A 12677-nucleotide genomic window follows, 5' to 3' on the forward strand; every position below is an offset into this window, starting at 1 on the left:
AGATTATGGGTCAACATCAAGGCCAGGGTGAAAATGAAAGTCAGTGTCAGACTGAGAGTCTAGTAGGGTATGGGTAAGGGTCCATGTCAAGTTTAGATGAGCGTCAGGTTCCAATTAAGCTTAAGGGACAGAGTGAAGGTAAAGGTCAGATAAAGGTCAGGGTGAGGATGAAGATAAAGGTAAAGTTAGGTTAGGAGCCAGGAACTTATTCAGCATCAAGTTTGTTCAAGGTCAAGCTTAGGGTCATGGCAAGTGTCAGTGTGAAATTTAATTAAAGGTTCAGTCAGGAAGAGAATTATGTGAATGTCAGGGTCAGGTCCAGGATCCAAGTCATTGTGTCAGTGTACGGATTGGGATCAGAGTCAGAACTTGTGTGAGGGAAATGTTCAGGGCCAACATCAAGCTAAAGTTCAATGTTGGCATCAGGGTGAAGATCAGGGTCAGGTCAAGAGTCAGGGTAAATATGAGGGTCAGAGTCAGTGTGAAGGCATAGATTTAGGGACACAAAGAGGATCAGGTTGAAGTTTGGGGTCAAGTAAGTTTCAGGGTCAAGGTTAGGATAAGATTCAGAGTGAGAGTGGGGTCATTCTCAGGGTTACAGTTTACATGTGGGATAAGTTCAATGTGAGGATGAGAATCAGAGTCAGTGTCAGGGTCAGAGTCTGAGTGAGCATCAGCTAAAAGTCATGGTAGTATCAAAAATAGGATAATGGACAAAGTCATGTTGTGTGACCGAGTGAAAGTCAGGCTGAGGGTATAGTTGATCATGAGGCCCCAAATCAGGGTCAGGGTCAGGCTTAGGGACACGGTGAGGGTCAGGTTCACTGTAAAGATCAGAGAAAGGTTAGGGTCAGCTTCAGGCTCAGGGTCAGATCAAGGTCAGGGTGTGGGTTTGAGTCAGGGAAAGTGTGAGGGTCACCAACACTTCTAGGATGATTTCTTGTGCTGAATAAATAACCAAAACACACCCTAACCTTTAGAAGGGCATTATTTATATGTACAGAATGCCAACGGCTGCTTCATGATCCTCCACATTCCTTACTGTCCAACCTACTGCTTCAGGTCCATGGAAGGACAAACCTGAAGAACCATGAACTCTTAGGAAGCCATCTAGAACAGCACATCTACTTTTGTGTTCCTGTAGCCTTTGCAGCTGCATCCTTCAGGCCTGTTGACCAATGTTCTGGGGTTGGTCCCAGCCTCCTAAAGCACATTTCAATTCTCTTTATTACAAATAGGGAACAACTTGTTGGAAGTTCCCTGGTGTTTTCCACTGATAACCCACCACTGTAGGCCGCGGCAAATGCTCTACTCGGCAAGTCCAGTTACATCCATTAGACCTCATGCCCGTGACTTCTCTGTGTACCTCAGTTCCTCACCTATAAGGTAGGAGAGTTGGATTTGATGGCCTTTTCAAACTCTGTGGGAACCTTTCAGGTACTGACTCCTTCCAGTTTTCAAGCTGTTTCTGTTCTGAAGGTTCCACAGAACAGGGTTTCTCAGCTTTTTCAGTTCATGTCCCTAATGGCCAAAAATACATGGCAATGATCTCACCTCTCACAAATTCAGAGCCCACCTCCTGTTTCCTTGGGAATTGCTATAGCTCCAAGGTTAAGGAAATTCTGAAGAGCTTTAATTTCTGTATTCTGTACTGTGAGAATAAAAGGTTTTGGGGGGACATTTTTCTACGTATAAAAACTGTAATATGAAATCCGCTTTTTCAAACAACACCCCATCCCCCTCATTTCCTAGGAGTTCCCAAGGAGCTTTCTCAGGCTGTCATTTTTGGGTTTCTTCTTGCCTCCCCTTTGGGAATTTCTGCTCTCAAATCATTTAAAGATATTGATTATTTGCTCCACCACAGACCCTCTTCTCTTTCTTTTTGTCCTGTTTGCCTGTGCTTCATGTCAGTTTTCAGATAAGAAAAGAGAACACTGTTGAGGCTCTATTTATAATATGTCCTTGAAAGCCAAGTGTTTCCTTGAGCTAAAAAACTGACAGGTAAGGAGAGAAGGCACAGGCAGGGGGTCACCCCCAATGAGACTGACAGCCCCGGACTCACGAGCGTAGGCACACGCATGCTCCCAGGCAGAAACCCACATACAACACCCAGGTCAAAATGAACAAGCGAAAAGAAACACAGGACCAGGGAAAGAAGGGGAAATGCTCGGGACGTGATACAAACTCCATACATGTTTGGTGGGGGAAAAAAAAAAGACAAGGAGGGAGGGGGGAATTCAGAGAGACTGCAAATTTAGTGAGGAAAGCACTGAACTTGGAGTCAGGGGACCTTAATTTGAAGTCTGGCTCCACATTTATTAGAAATTTGAACTTGGACAAGTTTCTTGACCTCACTGAGTTTTGGTTTCCTCCTCCCTTGAGTGGGTGTAAGATTTCCTTCCCAACTAATCTCATAAGATTGCCATCAAAAATCAGATGGAAGCTGGGCTCCGTGGCTCAGCCTGTAATCCCGCGCCTTTGGGAGGCTGAGGTGGGGGGATTGCCTGAGCCCGCGGGTTCGAAACCCGCCTGGGCAGGCAAGACCTCATCTCTACAATAAATCAAAAAATTAGCCGGGCGTGGTAGCGTGCGCCTGTAGTTCCAGCTACTTGGAAGGCTGAGGTGGAAGGATGGCTGGAGCCCATAACGTCGAGGCTGTGGTGGCCGGGAGCGTCCACTGCACTCCAGTCTGGGCGACAGAGTGAGACTCCAACTAAAAAAAAAAAAAAAAAAAATCTGACTATTAACTGATACCACCATAAAAACATCTACATTAACAACAACAGCAAAAAACAAAAACAAAAAAACCTTCAAAAATCAGATGGAATAATGGCTATGGAAGTACTTTGCAAACGGAAAATACTATAAACAAATGAGGAATTCGGCATCATTGTCATAGCTAGCATTTTTTAGAGTGCTGTTTACCAGCAATTATGACAGGTTCTACATATGTTAAAGCATTTAACCTCACAACCATCTTGCAGGTATCAGATCTTGTTATTCATCGTCTTTTACAGATGAGAAAACATAAAGAGGGTGAGTAATTTGCTGGAGGTCACACCACCAATAAGTAATCAATTGGGATTTGAAACAGGCCTGCCTGAGTCCAGCAGCCAATTATTTTAATCACTCTGCTACTTCCTGGGCCTTAATATGTATCTGATGCCTCCTAACATATGCAAGTGAAATAAAAATCTGCCTTTCAGTGTCAAAAGACATTGTATTAGTTTGCTAGGACTGCCATAACAGAATACTACAGACTGGGTGACTTAAACAACAAAAATTTATTTTTTCAGCATTCTAGAGGCCAGAGGTCCAAGATCAAGGTGCTGGCAGGGTTAGTTTCTAGTGAAGGCCTCCTTCCTGGCTTGTAGACTGCTGCCCTCTTGCCATGTCCCCACATGGCCTTTTCCCTGTGTGTGCTTACTTCTGGAGTCTCTTCCTCTTCTTATAGGGACACCAGTCCTATTAGATTAAAGCCCTATCCTTATGTTCTCATTTAATTACTTAATTACCTCCCTAAAAGCCCTATTTCCAAATATACTAGGATTAGGGCTTCAGCATATAAATTTGAGGGAGGACATATTTCATTCTATAATGGACAGGTAATAGATAAATACTCCAAAAAATAAAAAAGTCTGTCTTCTTTTTCCCCCAAGAAAGGATTTTTTAAAAAAAGAACTCCATTAGGTCAACAACAGCCACTGCTGCAAAATTTTTCAGCTCTGAGTCCTGCCCAGATAACTACTCTCCCATAATGCCAAGCAGCTCTGCTGTGAAAGAACGAAGCAGGTTTTGTGCAAAACATGTAAAATGTTCCTGCTCTCTCCTTCCTGCTCAAGAGCATTCTGAAGAAGTGAAAAGATCTGTCCCTTCTTTCCCTCTTGCCAGGCAATCCTATTTATAGTTTCTGGTGCTGGCAGGTCTGAAGGAATCAAGAGTTTTAAAATCAGTTCCTTGCTTGGCAGCATGTTCCTCCCATCCCTTCCCCCACCTCCTCCAACCCCAGGCCATTAGAAACTATTATTCCTGGTTCCCATGTGGCAGGGGTTGGGGTAAAAGGGAGACAAAGAGAAAGAAAGATTTGCAGCATACAAAACTTTAAGTCCTTTTCAGAAAGCCTCGGAGGACAATAAATTGTGGTTGTATCCCGGTAGTGTTTTCTATTTGGGTCTGCCCGTAACCAACTCCTCCCAGTCTATTCCAGAAAACCCAGAGAAAAAGTTTTATGTGGATTTCATCCTTGAATCCTACTTCACAGAGATGCTGATGAGTCTGAGGGCAAAGAGAGAAAGGCCAGAGGGGTTTGTTGCCTGGATGCCAGAAGCCGTTAGTGAGTTTTATAATTCATCTCCCTATTCCTAGAGGCACATGATAAATGACCAGCATCAATCTATCTAGCAGTATCAGACATCAGAACTTGTGAGTCATATGTTCACGGTATTGCTTTGTGCAAATAGATACTCTAAATATGCATCGATCTGGCACATTTCATGAGTATTTATCAAAATGTTCTCTCATCTCTCAGCATGTATATTAATAACAATAATACTGAATAATACCAAGTTGCAGCCATGCACAATATTCCAAACTGTGGGTTTAGTTTACAGATTTAATGAAGGCTATTTGTAAGCATGAAAAGAAAAAAAAAAGTATCCCAGTAACCACAAGGTCTTATGGAAGAATAAAGCTTGTTTGTTACAGTTTTGATAGATGATGGTACAGGAAAGATAGAAATATCTTGAACTTGATTTATTCCCAGTAAAAATTCTGTATTGGCAAGAACAAATATTCTTTACTTTGGGAACTTTGTCTATGTAACTGTGAACTAAGTCACATCCATATTTACTGTCATAGTGCTAATCTAACATTTTTTGAAAAATAAATTGCTTATATTCTTAAAATTTTCCTGTTACCAAGACTTCTCCCCAATTGCCATAGTCAACAATAAAAGTTTTGAGCTTCTGAAGACACAGCAAGATGAATAATATGTAGTTGAATTTCAGGTCAACAAGCATTAAGTTAGAAAAAAAAATCTGGAGAATATATGTTTATCAAATTGGCAATATTGGTTATTGCTTGGGGCATGAGACTGAGTTAATAGGTCATTTTAGGCTGGGTGTGGTGCCTCAAACCTGCAATCCCAGCAATTTGGGAGGCCAACGTGAGAGGATTGCCTGAACTCAGGGGTTCAAGCCAGCCTGGGCAACTTGGTGAGATCTCGTCTCTACAATAAATCAAAAAATTAACCGGGTGTGGTGACACGCACTTGTAGTCCCAGGAACCTGGGAGGCTGAAGCGGAAGGATTACCTGAGTCCAGCAGGTCGAGGCTGCAGTGGCCATGAGCATGCCACTGCACTACAGCCTGAACAACAGAGTGAGACTCCGACTCAAAAAAAAAAAAGTCATCTTAATTTTTTTCAAAGCTTTGAATTTGCTGTATTTTATTAGAAAACATTTAAACTGCTTTATGTTTTTTATTTAATTTGGGAAAACTTTAAAAAACATAACAGAAAAAAAAATGTGTATACGTTTCAACCCAAATGAGCTAATGTTAACAATTTTTTAACTGTCCTTCAAATCTTTCCTTTAAAATATATGACAAAAATTACAGATAAAGTTGAAATTCTCTGTGTTTTTTGTAAGCCTCATTTTCCTGTCTGCCTCCCCAGAGCCGCCACCACCACCAGGAATTTGGAATGTATCCTTCAGCCACATATATATATGTAGCCATCAATAACATATGATACTGCTTTGTATGTCTCTAAACAATGTTATGACTATCTCATTGTATCATTCTTCAACTTTATTTTTCATTCTACATTATCCTTTCTTGGCTGGGCACAGTGGCTCACACCTGTAATCCTAGCACTTTGGGAGACCGCGATGGGAGGATTGCTTGAGCCCAAGAGTTCGAGATCAGCCTGGGCAACATAGCGAGAACTCATCTCTAAAAAAATGAAAAGCAAAAACTTTCTTGAAGACTTTCCTTCTATGTTACTTGCTGGCATTTAAAATAATATTTTATTTTTAAAGTAATTTACATTTCTTACTTTAATTAGCAGGATAAGATGCTTAATAACAAGTCAAAGCAACTGAAAGACACCTATATTCCCAACACTTTACAGAATATTTTCAGAGAATGCTGCTCTCTGGATGTCTCAGTTTGAGATACCTAAGACAAGGACTTGGATAGATTGATAGACTCTTAGTCTATCAGGAGAGTCCTAGGAAGTAAGAGTGAGGGTCTAGGGAAGAGGGCGGATGAGAAAGCCAGTATAAATGAGCATTACTGAAATTGCCACTGGGCAGGAACAACAAGGGGCTAAAATTCTTCCAGGATCTCTTGAAAAGCCTCCAAATGCACCCAAAGATGTTGCCCCACAAGTGGGGATGGAACATTTATCTGCAAGCTTACTTCCCCATTGGTTGAAGATGGCCCCAGGGCATTCACTTTAGCACACTTGAAGCTGTACCTTTCATGGGCCAGCGGGGCATTAGGAAAGGTCCCGAAGCAGAACAAGGAAGACAGCACAGTGCTCACTTCAGTAGTGTTTGTCACCCAGATCAGCCTGAGCTCACCCAGAACTGTTGGGCCATGGAAGCTGGACAACAGCCAATAGCAGGCCTCTGACTTCCTTACAAATGAATCCAATTTGTCGACACAGAATAGACCTGCCCTGCTTTCTCAAATTCAATGAATGACAGGAAGAGCAAGTTTTCCAATTCTCACAAGCTGACTCCGTTAGAAAATTCCAAATGAGGGGGCACCATCTTTGAAGTCACTCATCTCCTATAGCCCCAAACAGACAAACCAAATCAATTCCGTGAAGGCCACTTATCTTATGACTTTCTTTCCCATAAGTAGAATGAAAGAGCAGCTGCCCAGTAGTATGAAGAAGTCAACATCTTCCTGGCTGGCCTGTACTAGACTATGGCTTAAGGGAACAGCCACATCTATTTCTAAAACACCAGCACATAGTAGATTTGCAGTAAATGCAGTAAATGTACTGTGACGTGTTGACTCTCCCCACCCCCACACACTTTGTGACTAAAATCCCAGCTTTGCTTAGAATTACTCAAGGAATAAGCCTGAGTTTTCATCCAGTATCCAAGTTGCCCGTTTATCTCCCTCATTACCATCCCCTGGGAAATTAAAGACAGAGGATGGGTATGTTGTGAGAAATAAAGGGGTCCATGGCATAGATTCTACACAGAGCAAATGGCCACAGTGGGAATTTCATGTGAGGTGGATGGGAAAAGAGGAGCTGGTGAGGGAGAGGTCAGTGGCTCAGAGGGTAAGAGAGTGAAACCAGGAAGTGTTGTGAGTTGTTGCTGGTGAAAACTTTGTCTTCACAATTTTGCTGGGAGTCTGCTGTGATTCTTCTTATGTGCAAAAGGCTGTTTATTCCAGTAGACTCTTGGGAATCTCTTCTTTGTTCAGAGACTGCTTGTTACTTGTTATCATTACTCAGATTGCCCAAACCTGTGTGACAATCCACTGTGTTCAGTCTGTCTCAGTACTTCCAAAATTCTGCAGGGCAGAGCACGGATCAGCTGACTTCACTGTGGTACCAGCGTATTTGCAGTTCTCAGTAAAATCAGTTAGCTGTCCATGCACTCAATTCGGGCGGCCTTTCTTTTGATGAAACATACCAGGCTTCCAATGCCAATGGGAAGCAGAAGAGGACAGTTATGATCTGATGACTCCAGCCATCATCTCACTTTTGCCTGAGTGTGATTTTTACCTTAATAATTGCTTTGGTAGCTAGAGGGAGACTTTATTCTTAGAATTACAAAATTGTAGGGCTAGAAAGAGACCTAAGAAGGTCATTTGTCATTGGGATAATAGGCTCAATTATGTGGTAGAAATAGAGACCAGACACCTTTCATGCTCCTTTGGAAAGGGGGTAGATTTCTCAGCACCTTCCCCTTCCATCTCACCACCTTTCACCTCTGCCCCAATTAAGGCAACCAAAAATGAAATCCTCATTGCATCCTATGAAATTACAAGGGTCCTTTAGGAGAAAAGACAGTATAAGGTGTCCTTCGATTCCTGTCCACAAATAATACTGTTTATTTTATTGGTTAGGTATAATCTGATGTTAGACTTTGAAACCACGAGTTGAGTGAATACAAAAGTATGAGGCCTTCTAAACTCTAGCACCTTGTTTTTTGGCTGACATTTTTTCCTCAATAGTCTCAAATTTTAGGTAATATCCTGTAACTGCAAATAGGCATCAGGAGAAGACTGATTTGATTTTTTTATTTAATCAATATGGTTCAAATGTATTTTTGATTTACTAGGCTTCAAGGCATCCACTGAATTTATATTAGAGCTGCGAATTATAAGAAACAAGGACTGTCACTTGTAAAGGATGCCACCATCCACACACTTCCTCTGTGTTTTCCTCCTTCTGGCTGTAAGAGCGTTCATCATTCCCAGTTCCTTATGCTTATATAACATCTCAACACTTTCTCAGTTTCAGTGGAAGACACCAGAATATTTGCTCCAGTTTTTTTCTTAAAGAACTCCATACTGTATATATGTAGACTTGACTTTTCAAAACAATGACTTAGAGATGTAGCTTTTTCTTATGTTACAGACTAAATACATACCATGAAACACTCCCTTTGCAACATGGTAGGATACTGATTTCATGATTTAAAATATAAACCAGGTATGTTTTTTCAAAGATTCCATTTATCCAAGCATCATGTTCAAACAAAAAGATCAAGTGCATTGAAGGTTTTCTATTTTTATTTATTTTTTTATTTTGAGCTGACATCTCACTCCATCACCCAGGCTGGAGTGCAGTGGCACTCTCACGGCCACCCATGTCGACCGGCTGGGCTCAGGCAATTCTTCCATCTCAGCCTTACAAATAGCTGGAGTTACAGGTGCACTACCATGCCTGGCCAATTTTTTGATTTATTGTAGAGATGAGGTCTTGCCAAGTTGCCCAGGCTGTTTTTGAACCTGTGGGTTCAGGCAATCCCCTCACCTTGGCCTCCCAAAGTGCTGCAATTACAGACTTGAGCCACCATGCGCGGCCGGTTTTCTAATTATTAAAGGAAAAAGTTCTTTGTGTGTTTTTATTAACTTAATGATTGTTGCCATTCTGCTGAGTGCTTACTATAGATAAGTCCCTATGCAGTGTCTGTATAGGTGATGATTAGTTTTATGTGGCAACTTGATGGGACCACAGGGTGCCCAGATATTTGGATACTTCTATGAAGCTGTTTTTGGATGAGATTAACATCTAAACTGGTAGAGTGAGTAAAGCAGATTGTCCTTCCTAATGTGGGTAGGCCTTGTCCAATCAGTTGAAGGACAGCATAGACCAAAATGTAACCCTTACCTCAAGTAAGATAATTCCTTCTGCCTGGCTGCCTTTGATCTCAGACATCGGCTTTCTTCCTGCCTTTGGACTCAGGCTAAAACATCTGTTCCTTCTGGTGCTCAAGCTTGCCAGCCTTTGGACTAGAACTTATACGTTGGTTCTCCTACGTCAGGTCTCTAGTTTGCTGACGCACCCTGCAAATCCTTGCCCTTCCCTTCTCTGTAATCATGTGAGCCATTTCCTTTGAATAAATCTTTTTCTGTATATCTCTGTATTTGTATCCATGTCTATATATACATCCTGTTGGTTATGTTCTCTGTAAAATCCTGTCTAATACAGTAGGATCCAAAAGCTAGGTTTGCAAACCACCATTATGCTCAGTGTACCAGTTGGGCTTCATTGAACATGTAAATCCATGCGCAATCCTACTCACTGTCTGGAATAACTAAGGTGTGGTGCTAGGTAGACCAAGCTGTACCAACTACATCTTTAAAGCTTCTAGTGGCATTTTCGGCATAGCAGTATTTTATGACTTTTTGTAATGCATTTTCATAAGGCTGACAGCATCGTTTCATTTTAGTCTTCATTTAGAAATAATAATGAATATTAATAAGTGCTCACGGCACAATGTCTCTTTTCTTATAAGATCCTTGTCACATGAGGAAGTGAGACTCTAGAAAATTTGGTCCAACATGGAAACGTGGATAAAAATGCGAAAGGGGGAAGATGTGGGTGTTCTGAGCTCTGTAAACTGGTACAACTTCACGAGCTACTGCTTACCTCTGATAAGGAGTTGGAGGAGACCTTGAATTTTCTGGAGAGAGTCATCATCAGCCAGAAACTCTCTAACACAGAAGAATTAAATAAGCCTTATTTTGAAGGTTACTAAACAAGGGTATCCTAGCTGTTCTCTGCTACTTAATATTTTCAGCAAGTCCATCTATCAATGGCTTTGTTAGGCATTTATGTTATTCTTATTAAGACACCATAATGCCAGCTAGCAGACACTGTGACAGTGTGGGGAACACAAATCACAGTCCAGTAAAACTCATTCCTCCACTTAACAAAAGGAAATTCTGTCCTTTTATAGAATTGCTCCTTATTTGGATCAAATGCTGCTCAAAAGGGAAAGGGAGTTTGTGTCAAAAATTTCACGTCTACAAGATACCTTACGGATTGTGTGAGTTCAGGTGAGTGAAGAAACGGGAAGCCTAAGAACAGCAGAAGAAGTACCCTACCAAGGCACTTCTCTACCCCAAGCATATGAACCTGGATGCTGCAAAGCTAGCAGAACAATGTGACCTGCAGGATTACAGTGGTTAGCTCTTGTTCATTTATGCCAAGCCTCCAAGACTCTATTCTCTCTGATGGTAACAGTATCTACTTTTCCTCCAGGGTCCCTCCTCCACTCTTAATCTACATTGTTCGGGTAGAGCTGACCTAAACCCTGGCTCCAGGGGAAAGCACATGACCCAGGCCTGGCCAATCTGCATCTTCTAATCCCTGGCTGGGCATTGGGTTGTTGATAGGCACGTGATTCAAGTCAGGTCAACCACAGACAATTCTAGGATTTTTTTTTTTTTTTTAAACAACTGGACAAAAAGCACCTCTCTTTAATTATAGAGATGCTAATATCAATTTTCATCACAATTTGGAGGGAGTCTGAACGAGAATGGAGTAAGCACAGAGAGCAGAACCAAGAGATGGAGAGAAGGATTGCTGATGACATGTTGAAGCCTGTTAGGGGTTGAGGTATGTCCCTCCAAATTCATATGTTGAAGCCCTTATCTCCAGTACCTTAGAATGGGGCCTTATTTGGAAATAGGATCGTTGTAGATGTGATTGGTTAAGATGAGGTCATTAGGATGGGCCCTTAATCCATATGACTGGTGTCCTTGTAAGAAAGAGAAATTTGGGCTGGAAATTATAGTGATTTACACCTATAATCCCAGCATTTTGGAAGGCTGAGACAGGAGGATTGCTTGAGCCCAGGAGTTCCAGACCAGCCTGAGCAGCACAGTAAGACTTCATCTCTAAAAACATTAACATATTAGCCGGCATGGTAACACATGCCTGTAGTCTCAGCTACTTGGAAGGTTAAGGTGGGAGGAGGCGGTAGGCCTGAGTCCAGGAGGTCAAGGCTGCAGTGAGCCATGATCATGTCCTGCACTCCAGCCTGGGTGACAGAGTAAGACTCCAACAAAAAAAATTTTTTTATAAATGAATAAGGAGAAATTTGGATACAAAGACATGCATGTAGGAGGAACATGTTCACAGGCTATGTGAACATGAAGGCAAAGGTTTTGGGGATGCTTCCACATGTCAGAGAATGCCAAAGATTGTCAGCAAACATACCAGAAGCCAGGAAGAGAGGCAAAAGCAGTTTTTCCCTCACAGCCTCAAAGAAACCAGCCCTGCCCATACCTTGATCTCAAACTTCTAGATTCCAGAACTATGAGACAGCACATTTCTGTCATTTAGCCGCCCACTGTGTGATACTTAGCTATGGCAGTCCTAGAACATTAAAATGGAGCTCTGACTAATCTTGCCTGAAGGTGATTCACCCTAGAATGTTGAGTTTCCTGAACCAATATTTTTTTTTACTTCATGTAGTTTGAGTTTTTAGCACTTACTACATGAGATGCCCCAGAAATACTCCATCAACCTACAGAGCATCAGAAGAGGGGGAGCAGGATGATGAGGGGATGAGACTATGTTACCTAGGAAAGGTTGGAGGAGCAGAGGAAGGTTTAACCAGCCAAAATGACAACCTACAGGGAGAAGGTAAAGAAAGAGTAATATTATTTTTGTATAACTCCGTGCGAGTAGGGACATTTTCTATGTGGTTCCTCCTAGACCTCCCATGCCTGGCACGTGCTCTATAAATACTTGATGAGCAAATTAAAGGACAATGTCAGAGTCCTTGGTTACAAGCAATAGAATGTGTTTTAGAAAATGTAAAAGGTGGGGGGAGGAGCTTATCAAAAGACTATTGAAAAGCCCAAATAAATGCTAGAGATGGCTGGACAACCTGGCTAGAACATGCAGCCAAGATCACAACCAAAGTTACACCACAAAACCAAACGTGAGGACTCCACTGTGGCTGTCTTGAGTACAGCACACCACAGTTTGGGTAGCATTTGTCACTGTTACCAAGAACCAAGAGAACTTTTTGAAAAAAACTTTGGCCAGGCTCAGTGGCTCTGCCTGTAATCCCAGTGCTTTGGGAGGCCAAAGTGAGTGAATTGCCTGAGGTTGCGGGTTCAAGACCTGTCTGGGCAACTTGGCAAGACCTCATCTCTACAATAAATCAAAAAATCAGCTGGGCGTGG

Source organism: Carlito syrichta, unplaced genomic scaffold, assembly GCF_000164805.1.
Source record: "Carlito syrichta isolate Samal-C Ts95f unplaced genomic scaffold, Tarsius_syrichta-2.0.1 Scaffold315490, whole genome shotgun sequence".
NCBI classification, from domain to species: domain Eukaryota; kingdom Metazoa; phylum Chordata; class Mammalia; order Primates; family Tarsiidae; genus Carlito; species Carlito syrichta.